This window comes from Sebastes fasciatus, chromosome 2 (assembly GCF_043250625.1).
Source record: "Sebastes fasciatus isolate fSebFas1 chromosome 2, fSebFas1.pri, whole genome shotgun sequence".
Taxonomy (NCBI): domain Eukaryota; kingdom Metazoa; phylum Chordata; class Actinopteri; order Perciformes; family Sebastidae; genus Sebastes; species Sebastes fasciatus.
This window is the reverse complement of record NC_133796.1, coordinates 13,048,487-13,062,051: the sequence shown is the minus strand read 5'-3', so window position 1 is coordinate 13,062,051 and position 13,565 is coordinate 13,048,487.

Sequence of the window (13,565 nt, the reverse complement as noted above, 5' to 3'; positions counted from 1 at the left end):
ATGGCACCAAACTGAGTGGTTCAGTTTGTACAAGTGACCTGAATGCAAAAAGGTAGAATAAAATGTTTATTTTTTTGGTCATATTGAATGCAATCATTCTAAAAACTGTTCCCAGCCCAGCAGAAAGTGGATAACTACAAGTATAGCTCTCTTCACATCTAGCCAAACCTCAGAGACCATTTTTGCGTGGAAACAGACAAAGCCTGGTCATTGTCATGTTGTTCTGCTTGTTTTGGGGTTGAGGCTAAATTGGTTGCAACTGAGTTTGAGGTCCCAAGACGGCACGCTCCCACGATGTTTGGGCCACCATTTGTCATTATACAATTTGTCTGTGCTGTTTTCAACAAACAGGAAGTCTCTTAAAACTAGCGGAGGACCTGGCAGGGACGTGTCTCCTCCGACAGGCTCATAGACAGAGGACTGATGGGATTGGACAGATTCAAGATGGTGCGTTTATATCCGATGGCTGGGACTTTTCCCTCCCAGTTTTTTTCTGAGGAAGGAGCCAGCACACTTGGACAGCCTGCCAGCCACAATAGCGCGTGAGAGATCTATCCCACAAAAAAACATTGTCATTCTTGTACTCCTTATGCCTCTGGTTTTTCTCCTGAAACACAAGCATCCATGCGTTCCAATAACTGAGGCAGCATTTTGGTTTTGTACTCCAAGATTTCCATTACTTCCCCTCCCTGTCCTCCAGTGGTTCCAGCTGGTGTTGTTGGATTGCATATTGCAGAATGATCCTCAGGGAAGGCATTGTTATGGAAGTTGGGTCTACTGCACTAGAATCTATTCTGACTTCATTCAACAGCCTCCCTGTCTTAACACCACAGCTGTCAGCAATGTCACTACATGATGAGCCGTGACACCACCGAATCTAGCAACGCTTTGTCACCCTGATACACTTAAGCATTGGTTACAGAGCTCTGGCTCGACAAAGACATGCTGTCAAGTAAGGAAAGACCATTATCTGCAATAGACACAAAAGTACAGGGGATCCCTGCAGACACAGAGATGATTAAGGGCTAAGTGTCATTCTTGCTGTCTTGGTGTACTTTTTTAAAGAGCTCTATCTCTTACTGTCCTTTTTACCGTGCGGCTCAGACTTATTGCCCTATCCCTCATGCGCCTGCTCTGAAGGGACACAGACCCTGACAACCATGTTGGGGTATTATCCCGAGGTACCGGCCCTGGTCATTCACCGCTTCTCCTCGAAAACAACCGAAGACGGGCAGAATATGAGAGTAAATCAATGCGATGAGGATTTACATACATGTTGGAAAGCTATCAGTGATGAGCACAGGGACAGCTAAGTGTGAGTGGGATTTGCAGCGATGGGAAAGTATCTGAGGAATGCACACACAAGAATCAGAGTCTCGGTTCTGGCGGACAAAATAATGTAGCTAAGCCTCGTTGACACGGGTCTGGCTATTGGTGTCTGATTTCCCAATGACGATTCTGCTAGCATGCCACTAAAACTGTCAGATTTAAAAGTGTGATTTCCTCTGGGGCCAGTCATGCTCACACACAGAAGCTCTCGAGGTACTGTGGGACATTTTGAATAAAGGTGACTAATTTGTATGTATTTTTTTTTAGACATAACCTATTGTATGTTTATCTAGGGAGGCGTTACAATCTGGATACACACTTTTTCATATGGTCACATCTAGAACATGTCCAGAACTATAGCCTAACATTTCGTCATTTTCGCAAAGAGTTAGCCTAGATAAAAAGATAGATCCCACTCTCATGTCTGTCCGGTAAATATGCTACAGGCAGCGGCTGGTTAGCTTAGCTTAGCACAAACACTGGAAATAGGGGGAAACAGCTAGCCTGGTTCAGCCCTGTCTCATAAGAATTACCTTCCCATACAACTAAAACGCATTCTCAATTACGTTTGATAGGGAACGTATTTTGTCACGGATTACGTTTGTCTTCAACGTATCACAAATATGTCCGCGGACGGCCGCAGCGAGCGACGTGCAGAGCAGGTGGCGTAATATATTGAGCGCCCGTTAATGAAAGTTAAGTTGAATAATAAAGTTATTGAATAATAACAGGTAAAACAAGAGAGAGTAATTTTAAGCCAAACCGAGATGTGTTTCTTACTAAACCTAGTAGTTTTGTTGCCCGAATCTAACTAAGTCGTTCTGTTGTGTTTTTGTTTTGTTTCAGTGTTGTAGTCATTCTAAGCCAAACCATGATGTTTTTATACTAAACCTAACCCAGTAGTTTTATTGCCTAATTTTACTGTTGCGTTAATCACATGTTTAAAACAATTTAAAAACTGTATAAAACTGTGACCGTGATCCGGGAGGAAATTTGTTTCCCTCAAAATGTAATTGAGAATGAACTTGTATGGGAACGTAACTTTGTGGGAGACTGGGTTGCCTGGTTTGGTCTGTAGGTAACAACATCCAACTATCGGCACCTTTAAAGCTCACTAATTAACAAGACGTGCAAAACTGTCAATTTGCTGGTAGCAGTATAGGCTACTTCCTGGAGTCTCTGAAGGTTGCCCAGCAACGACTCTCAGCCAAGAAATAGTCCGGCACATAACAACTTGTAAAATGGATATTTTTGTTTTTACACTTTGGTTTTTGTAAAGATTAGCCAAACAACATATAATGTGTTGATAAATGAACTTTAGTGCTGCTGATAGTTGGATTTGGTTACATTAGGAAAGAGTCAGACTAGCTGTTTCCACCCGTTTCCAGTCTTTGTGCCAAGAAGCTAACAAGCTGCTCGTGGTAGCCTTATATTTACAGACACAAGAGAGGTATTGATCGTCTCCTCTAACACTCCGCCAGAAGGCGAATAAACATATTTCACAAAATGTTGAACAATTCCTTAAAGTGAGAGTTATGATTTGCATAATTTGTTCATTTTTGCATGCCCCAGATCTTGAAGCCAGTTTGAATGAGTGGGAAATGTTTCAGTAACAAGTCTGCTTCTGCAACCTCTAGGCTACCGTGAGCCCATCTAACAGTCTGAAGAGTGGCATTAGTATTCACAGAGACAGACAGACAATCAGGCTCCGGTTTTATCACTCAGCATTTGTAAGAATCAGATCTGAGACACAGCAGCAGTATCAATAAAAGATCTCATTTCCAGCCGCACGTGAACAACTGCGCCTCTTTCAACCTACACTGTGGGTATCAATTGTTCACTGAATAATGAAAAGCAATTATGTAGCTAAACAAAGCCGTGGCGGTAATAGGCTTTTGTTTTATTTTTATCCACAAAATGAAAATAGATTCTGCGGCTGTGTGTGGTTTTCTTTTTCGAGATCCTTGTGGGTCACGCTCAGGACAAGCTCTTCGTAACACCACAGAAATTATGTGATGGAGGTTCCAATCCAGACGAATTAGTCGGCACGTTGAATGTGGGGGGACAGCGGCAGACAATCTGGCTGAAACGAGGAGGAAACAGAAGTCGGCTGCTTAGATTGTGTCTCGATTAATTATTCAACAACCAGATTCTCTATCCAATGACCCCGGTAAAGAAGCACAAATTATTTAGCAAGCTGCCACATCAGCGCTTGGTGTGAGGACATGAAGCATGGGCTCTCACTGAGGTATCATAGGAGGCATGTGAACCTCCCGCTCAGGCTGCTCGCCGCATGACACACGGCCTCGTGGGTATTGATGGCTGTATCAGGGTACAGAGGTACGGTTTCTCTCACCGGTCACCCATCCAGCAGCCGGGCCTGATAAGGAGGGTAAAATGTACGCCCTTGTTACCGACAGTGAACGGTTCAGATGCAACAAATGAAGAAAAAATCAGATCATGTTTGGAAAAGTGACACCAAATGTTATACTTGCTACAAGACAAGTATTTGAAGGGCAATACGGTAATATTTTTGCAGATCTCCTCTATATTTAAAGCTGCAGTCAGTAGAAATGGAGAAGATATGATTATAAAAGTTATTTTTACAAAACGGTCACTATATCCTGACAGCAGTGCATGAGACAGATCATTTGAAAACAAAATCATGTGTCTCTGTGTCCTCCGGTGCTCCTAATAGCATCTGAAAGATTTCACAGACCAGAGACAAACAACCAATCAGAGCCGAGCTGGAGCCTTGCCGTCTCTGAGCAGCTGTCAATCACACGCGAACTCCGATGAAACGGTCAAACTAGGCGGCGCTGATCAAATATGAATCAATATTCTGTTACTGTAATGCCTGTTTCTCACCTCAAATGTTTTCAGAAGCATCTTGTAGTGTAATGTTTAGCTGTAAAATCAGAAGGTGTGTTTTTTTTAAAGCCTGAAAACAGAGCCATGAGGAGGTGCAGACGTCTAGTTTTCTCTCAGAACACTTGAATTAAAATATACTGAAAGGTTATTATTGCATTTTTGCCCAATGATGCCAAAAACATTCTGCCTACTGCAGGTTTAACGGAGGGAATATAATGTGCATTTTTAAATACTTCTTCATAAACAAGTGCGGCTAAAACCGAAACCCTACTCTGCACGGGCGACCATGTCTTTTTTTGGGTGTTAGCTAGTCATGTGACTGCTCTCCAAATATAAATGTTTCTTGTACAACAATGAAATATGGTGATGTATTTTTTGCAACAGTGTCACCAAGACAAAGTCATGAACTTAATGACATACAGTGAAATGAGACAGCCACGTCTGACAGCGTGATTGTCACCCTGTTATTTTTGTTGCTCTTAAAAAAGCTATATACTTTCCACAGCCACTCAAAATGTGTTATGATTGCAGAGTGTGCCAGACAGAGAGAGAGGGGTTGGTTGAAGAGAGAGGGGCGACAGACTGTTTGCATACACACATGCAGGTGTATGCGTGTTTGTACACCGTGCATGTGATAGGGAGTTAGCCTTGATCTTGTTAGTGGTGATTGGGGTCTCTGTGAGACCTCACACACTGGGCTGTGGGTGTAATTGCCCCTGGCAGGCCCGGCCTGTAACCATGTGGAAGCTTAGGGGAAGAGGAATGGGGAGGAGAGCGCGGGGCCTTTTGTTTGTGGCAGCCGCCACATGTCTGCCTGTGTGGCAGCGCCGGGCTCCCGGGTGTGGAGGTTTGGCTTTGGGGAGATGATTGTTATAGCACTGGTGTTGGCTTTTAAAAATGCCTTCTTTTTTTTTTTTTAATGGGAATGCATTTCACAGGCAAGAGCAGCGAGGTCTGGGAAGCCAACATCACAGCGGCGGGGTACAGAAGTTCAGCATGTGCTTGGTGTCGGGAGGCGGTTCATCAGTGGAAACAGCCTGCCATCTGCTGCTGGACACGAGAATAACAGACGGGCTCTTGAAATGCTCGCCAGACTTTTTCAGAGCTCTGTTCTTCTGAAACAAGGATTTTATGACAGACATATGAAATTTCTGCATGTGAAAGAGAGGGAAAAATCCTTAAATGATATGCAAAATTAACTCAAATGCACACACGCAGTAACATCTTTTATAGCTTTCTTTTTTTGGAGGTTATTATATTTAATTTAAAATATTTGGGTCAAATCAACTTCGCACACCTTTTTTTCCTCACTTGTCTTTCCACACACTAATTCTGCGTGTAAATAAACATGATGCATATGTCATCAGTCGTGTAACTGTGATTGTAAAGTAGCTTAATTAAAGATCCATTCAATACATGACCTTTTCCACTTACCTCAAGCACTTTCAATGCTTTTCCTTAATGAACAAATGAATTATGCAGTAACCTAGGCTCCGCCAACAAAAGGCATTTGCTGCCTAATGTGTTTGCCTAAATAGCAGTGAAGAGCAGGCCTACCTTTTAAGTGGATAAGGTACCTCTGTTGGGCTGGCGGTTAAGTGTCTAGTTTAATTTAATTCAATAATCCTGATAAATGAAATAAATCCCTTCTGGGACATCCATTCCTTGAGTAGTGAGATAATATGAAATGAGGTTCACAGAGAAAAAATTTGAACATTATGGTTGATTGAGCTTTTACAAAAAGCAGAAATATTAATACAGAGATCTTCTTTATGTTTATAATTTTGCAATAATGAATGAAGGCATCCATGTGGAAAACAATCAGAGCTCGAAACGGATGACAGTGATTGTGAGGCTTAGTGAGAGAATACATTAGCATTTCCGCACACTCCCAATGCAAATTGTTTCACTTAAACTTTTTAAATACCATTTTGTGTTCTGACTTCATTTTAATAAGTTTGCCGATAAGGAAGCACAAGCATTGGCTTGAAAGGCGGATCGTGAGTCTCTGCAACGCATTCATTCGCCATTTGATTCATGAGAGGAAAAGGGGAAAATTGAAAAGAATGAAAGAACATGATCTTCTCAGAGAAATAATACATTTTGTGCTGAATCGAGATTATTTAAATATAATAAAAATATCCGTATCAAACATTAATTTGAATTCAACATAGATGCTTGTATAATTGAATGCGCTACTCTGCACAAATTAAAACGGGCCTTTCTGGAGGCTGGTGCTGCTCATATTGAAAGTGTTATAACACCCATGCAGTTTTGCTTGCGCTGAAATCCATTTAATAAACATGTTTTTGTGCTATATGTATTTATCATATTAAATGGCCAAACTAACTTTGTTTGTGTATGACTCAGCATAGACCCAAGGACATAAATATGATGTATAGTTCCTCAGAATGGGTTTACTTTAATAAAAATATTACCTGTATGCAGGGTGAGTTTAAGTAATAACTTAAGCTTGTAGAAGCAATATCTGAAATGGGCTCAAAGCTGCCAAAAACGGCACCACCAAATCGTTTGATCATTTTGTAAACGTCAAGGGGATTTCAATTCATTAACTGTGTGTTCTCGTCTTATAGGGAACCTGTCAGTGATCTCACTCTAAATAATGGACCTACTGTTAGTCTAATTCTGCTGTTCTTCTGCTCTACCTGTGTATAACCACAGTGAACAGTTTTTATTTAACCCCTCTTTCCCCCCACGCCCGCAGACTTATCACTTGTTTCCGGCGACTGCAGCCTCTTGTAAGTCAAATTGATCGAGTCGTCCTTGAACATCTGTTGTTCAGCCAAGCCTCAAAGGTAATCCCGCTAATGGCCCTCTAAGCTATCCACATAAACACACACATAAATAAAAAATGTTTCCAAAGAGATTTGGTCATTGACTTGCTGCTAATCAATTCCGCAGCCGCATCTGTTGATGAAGGTTTGGGGAAGTACAGAGCAAGATATATGCGGCGATCAATGCCTGGCACTACACTGGCCGGGCAGTGAGTGACAGTCACAGCTCCGCCGGGAGTCAACATTTACACACACAGATGGACCGGGCCCGTCGGATGTCTTGGCAAAAGGCTGCTGTACGCACACAACAGTGAAACACAGACCAACAGAATGTTGTCCATCAACGACACAAGAGGGGGAATTACGGGCCTCGTGTGAAGCGGAGTCAGTAAAGTGAAGAAGTGGCATACCATAATTTGAGCTCTGGCACAAACTGATATGACTGCTGTTGGATGAACGCCACCTCAGAAAGCCCGTGTTTCAAGATTTTTTTATTTTTTTTAAAAAAAGGGAATATGGGGCTTTTCAAATAGCTGGCCAGGTGCATTTATTTATATTTTGTCACTGGCTTGAAACAACTTGTATGGTATTGGGGGTTTCTTACACATTCAGTTTAACAAGAGGAAAGAAATGATGATTACCAACAGGAACAGCATTATGCCAAACAAAGGCTGAAGTCACACATACAGTACAATAAGAAACCCGATCTTCCCAATGGGAAAGTGTATAAATAGCACATTACAAGGACATTCCATGTGTCATTAGAACGCATTTCAGGATTTTCGTGTGTCAATCGTACACCATGCAACAAAACTACGGTAACGTCTGCAGTAAGGTTTAGGCAACAAAAACACTTAGTTACTGTAGGTTTAAGAAAAACATCATGGTTGGGCTTGAAATAAGTATGCGTAAGTGAAATATACGTGTGGAAACAACATAACATAAGTACGGAAAACTCGTCACGAACGTCACTAACTTCAAATCAAAACACCCGGTTGAAATCCTGTAATTGTTGGACCCATCCAACTCCCCTCCCACCCGTCATAAGCGAGTCTTTCCCACTTTTTATTCTACATCACCAGCTCTAAGCGTGGCATATTTACACAGATGCGTTTACATTGGACTCAGTACAGACTACATGGCCAACTCACAAGGAAGCGTATAAACAGTATGACATTACACAGCCATTCTGCGTGTCTTGAGTACACATTTTTGCCATTTTCGCGTCATTGTATGCAACGCAACAAAACCACTTGGTTACGTCTATGAAAAGGTCATGGTTGAGCTTAAAATACGTACGGAAACGAAGTAAAATACGTACAGAAACAACATAACACAACTACGGAAAACACGTCACAAATATCACTAAAAACATGTGGCAATCGTCACATGACAAAGTCACTAACATAACTTACAAAACAAAACACTGTCCTGTGTTTGTTGGACCATTCACCTCCCCACCCGCCCGCCATAAGTGGTCTTTCCCGCTTTTTATACCAACACTTTTACACTAACTCTTACTGTAACATTTATACGTGGATGCATTTACATTGCCGTTAATACAGGATACATGGCGTACAAATGACGTGCGGAATTCAAGAAAGGTGTTTCTTATTGCATGTTAAATGCCTTGCAAATTATCGTGTCATTCATACACCTTTTCGTGCGACTGAACTGCAATAAGGGCATCAAAATGTTGCACTGTTAATTATCACAGCCCCATCCTGCATTTGATTTGGCCTATTAAGCTTATGATGTGTCGCCATATGGACAATGATAATCACATCATTCAGTGGTGTAGTGGAGGGTCTACGCAGCTCTACGGGATATACCCATGTCTTTTTCTGGCGGTTTACAGTATACCCCACCATCAGCAAAACAGCCATTTGAATACATAGGAGAGTATACCCACTTCCAACTCAGTAACTTACCCAGTAGTACATCCACTTCATCAAGGACCACTACACCACTGACATCATTGTTTTTTTATTTTATCAAAAGCACTTCTGTCCAGTTAGACTGAAGTAGCCCACAGCATGGCTCTCTACTTTTGTACGATGACAAACACAAAAGGACCGAAACATACCTGCTGCCTCGACATGACACTCGTGGAGAGAGGAGGCAGTTGGAAATTTCTCCTCGACACCTGGGCTTACAGCTAGAGAAATATCTGACAGACCAAGCCGGGCTTTTTTGGATCACTCCTGCTGCCAAGCAATATTCATAAATTTAATTTCCAATCTGCTCTCCTTTTATTAGTTTGGGTGTTATTAAATGAGATTGCTTCATCTTAATATAATATATTTCCAGGGCCTGCGAATGTGGCTAGGAGCTGATATTCAAATTCAATAACATGGCCTGTACTTAGTGCATGGCACTAATAAATGCCAATGTATGATGCATATGAAGACGGGGCTCAGCGTTGGAAGTCGCGGCGGGCAATAATAATGCTGTGAATGTCGTTCAGAGGTGAGATATGCCTTTCTCCAGCCCCGTGCTCTGCTGCTCATATGCCTGAAGAAGCCCAGGTGACCTACATACAGAGATAGGCAGGATGGGAGTGCTGGAGAGACGAGAGGCGGCTGTTCATATTTCCATGTATTTTATTAACTAGACGAGACAAATCCCCGAAGAATGTAGACACTAGCTTTGGTACTGTACGTCAGAGAGAGGACTATGTAAATCACAACTATGTGACTGACCTTTGACCTCACCATTGGACGCTGAAGGAGACTGACCTGTTGGATCCATCTTTGAACAGACATGTGTACTGTTTGGTGTAGGAGAAAGATAAACAAATGATAAAAGAGCAATAGTATTTAGTAGTAGCGCTTGGTTGCAGTGTCTCACCTCTTGGCCTCTGCTGGGTTAAAACTTGACGTCTCTCCCTTTTTCCTATTTTATCGCTGTAACCCGACAACTGCTATTGCAAGGATTGCAGCTTAGGAAGCTTAGCTGCAGCAGCGAGTGACCTTTACTTTTATTATGAATATTTCTATTTCCTCGTTATTATGGAGTGAAATCTATGCATATGATCAGCACAATGGATTTCTTTTTCATTAGTTGTGTAAAATGCCACTCAGTGAACGGAGGGGGCAGCCGGGGCCGCCCGCCAGATTACCCCTCTCCCCCACCGGAGGGATCTGACAATTGGAATTAATATGCGTGGAGCTTTCCCCTCTCCATTTGTTGGCCGAGGTTTTCCAGGAAACTTTATCAGGGGTAACATTATCGAGAGCTTTGCCAAGAGCTTCTTCATCATGCTCACATCCGAGCCTGCCCAACACTTGTCACTGTCAATCACGAGGTGATAATACACAGATGATTCTCTCATTTGGTTTAATAAAATCTCTGGGCTTATTTGAACCGCAGTCATTACAGCAAATAATTGCTGCATTGAGGTTTTAGCCAGGCCGTAGCCTCAGGGATAAGGAAAGACTATTGCTATATGAAGGATTTGGCTGATGTTTTTTTTTTTTTTTGTATCCTTTACTCCCCAGTTGTTCATATTTCTAAAATGAATATTACATTTGAATCTAGATTTGGCTTTCTTTATTCAAACTAACATTGTTATTACATATTATCTGGACGTGGAGTCATCTTTTTTCGCTCTTTTTATGTCTGCGCTGTCAAGACAGGTTTCGCCAGGGACTGCCAATTGTAATTTTTAACTGTCATTTAAACCAAATTGTAGACCTGAATCAGCGGGCCTAAAATCCTCTGAAGAAATGGACTGACGGAAGGGAACATATTTCATGTTAAATTTGAATTCCAGCTGAAGGCATGTAGCTGGAAAATGCTGCTGAAAAACCGCAATATATAAATCTCTCCGACAGGAAGAATCAGACAATAAAATATCCCATTACATCAGTGATCTACACAGCAAATATAAAGAGGGATCTGATGCCGATATGATGCTTACTATTCAAATGCATGCACTCTAACTCCCAGCTGCACTCGTCAACTCAGATTTTTTTTTTTTTAATCTTTACTATATTTGAATTTAAATAAAACTTAATGCCTCGGAAGGGTATATTATTTGACCTCCCCACCGATAGCAGTTGCTGTAAAATTTGCAGTATTAAAGAAAATCCAGCTCCAACGGGTCACATATTCAATTAGTTAATCCAATCTCCCCGCTTTAATTACATTCATTAGTATATTTGTTTGACCAAACAAGGTCACAATAGTTGATTAGACAAAGAATCAATGGCAAAGGCAAAAAATTCATTACAAAAGCAATGGTGTGGATATTTGCACCCTTGTTTGTGTCACACAGTTCATCTCAATGTCGATGAAGGCAAAGCCAGCATAAACTTATTTGTTTTGAGGTGGCCTTTGATTTGTACATGTCAAAAGAGTGATGGTGACCTTGCGTTGTTGTGCTACCCCAATAGAGAGGCAGGACACTAATTACCTTTGTCAGTGAAGTGTACTTGGGACAATATACAATCAGATAACAATAATGGAGTCAATAATTTGTATTTACTCTGAAACTTGGACAATGTCATTTCTCCCAATTAATGCAATCACCCATGCATTAAATTAGTTTTTTTTCTCCACCCAGAAAAATAATTAGGGGTAATTGTTAGGAAATCAATCAATCAGCAGAATGAACTGCCAATGAAGCGTGGTCAAAACTAAAGAAATGTGTGACACAGATGGCTTGGATGCATCTTACCCTCAAAGGACTTTTGCTGTGCAGTATGCCGAAACATTCAAATTAAGTTAATAGAAAAGAGTGTATTATTTTCATGTTTATCAGAGTGCCCTGAAGCACTTTAGGTGGAAATTGAACAGATAATGTATAGGATGAAAAGACAAAAAAGGTCATTGTTAGGTCATTGATCCACTGACTTTGCAGTCCTCTCGTTAAGAAAGTTCTTCTTTTTTTTTTTTTAAACCTTTGGAGAGCACATGATCTGGAGGCAAGATGCTATATTAATATCATTTTCAACATTAAAAGGTGGATTTCAAAACATGGACTTTAATATGACGTTAAATGTTTTAATTGGTGGCTCTAATAACAATAGTTATTCAACATTTAATGTAGTCCATACAAATTATAAAAAGTGAAATATTTCAAATGTTAATCCTCCCAAAGAAACAGCCAGGTAGGAAGATTTTTTTAAAGAAAACAAAAAATACAATTTTGAGGGAAATTAGCTCTTTAAAAAAAAAAGACAATTAATTAAAACATGGTTAAAGTGACAGGGTGGCCACTGGGTGATAGACAATAATCAATAAACCTTTTTCATGGCAGACATCTTGACATGTCATACATAGTAGGAAGTGCACATTTGTAATCAATAACATCAGCAACAACCATTTAGCTAGTTCCAAGACCCTTCTATTTTACATTAGTTACACCTGTGCTTTTCCTGCTAAAAGTCAAATACCTACTGTTAAAAATGTATATTCCTTTTAAAATAAAATAAAATAAAATAAATTAAAAAATAAAATAAAATGAAATGAAATGAAATGAAATGAAATGAAATGAAATAAAATAAAATAAAATACATATTATTTCTTTCTTTCTTCCACAAAAGAAAAAGAGAGCAAGTGTACACTTACCATGGCTATAATAGTTCCACCTGTGCTTTTCCTGCTATAAGTCAAATACCTGCTGTTAAAATGTATATTCCTTGTAAAATAAAATAAATAAAATAAATAAAATAAATAAAATAAATAAAATAAATAAAATAAATAAAATAAATAAAATAAAATACATATTATTTCTTTCTTTTTCCTCAAAGGAAAAATAAAGCAAGTTTACTTACCATAGATGTATTAAAAAAACATAACCGTTTGATTGACACCTGCTACTTTTTCCTCAGTCGTCACGCTTTTCCCGTCACGTGACAGAAACGCCAGCAAATCAAAATGCGAGGACGTTTATCCCTCTAGACCAATCAGAATCCGTCCTCGCACACAGAAACGCCCCTTCATTATGTTAGATTGACCTCCGGTTTTCTGTGTCTGTCAAATTATGTAGCCAAGGCCTATTGAAGGAGGCTAGGACACGCGTCATAGATGGAGGGTTAGTACGCATGCGCAGTAGAATCTGGCCTCAGCTTCGGTTACATGCGAATGACCCAGCCTCCTTCTGCTCTGTTTTTCTTTTGTGGAAGAAAAGAAAAATAAAGAAATAATATGTATTTTATTTTATTTTACAAGGAATATACTTTTTTTTTGTAATTATGTTTTATTGATTTTCAAAGATTTTATCCCACAGAAATAACAGATACAAAACATGTATAAGTCAAACAAAATAGATATATCATTCATCAGATTTGTTTACAAAGTTAAGACTAAATTCCCTTCCCTATCCCCCTTGTAATTTAAAGTATGTAGCTATGTGTTTTTTTTAATAGCTCTCAAAATTGTATTTTTTGTTTTCTTTAAAAAAATCTTCCTACCTCGCTGTTCCTTTGGGATGATTAACATTTGAAACATTTAACTTTTTATCATTTGTACGGACTACATTAAATGTTGAATAACAATTGTTATTACATCCACCAATTAAAACATTTAACTTCATGTTAAAGTCCATGTTTTGAAATACAAGTT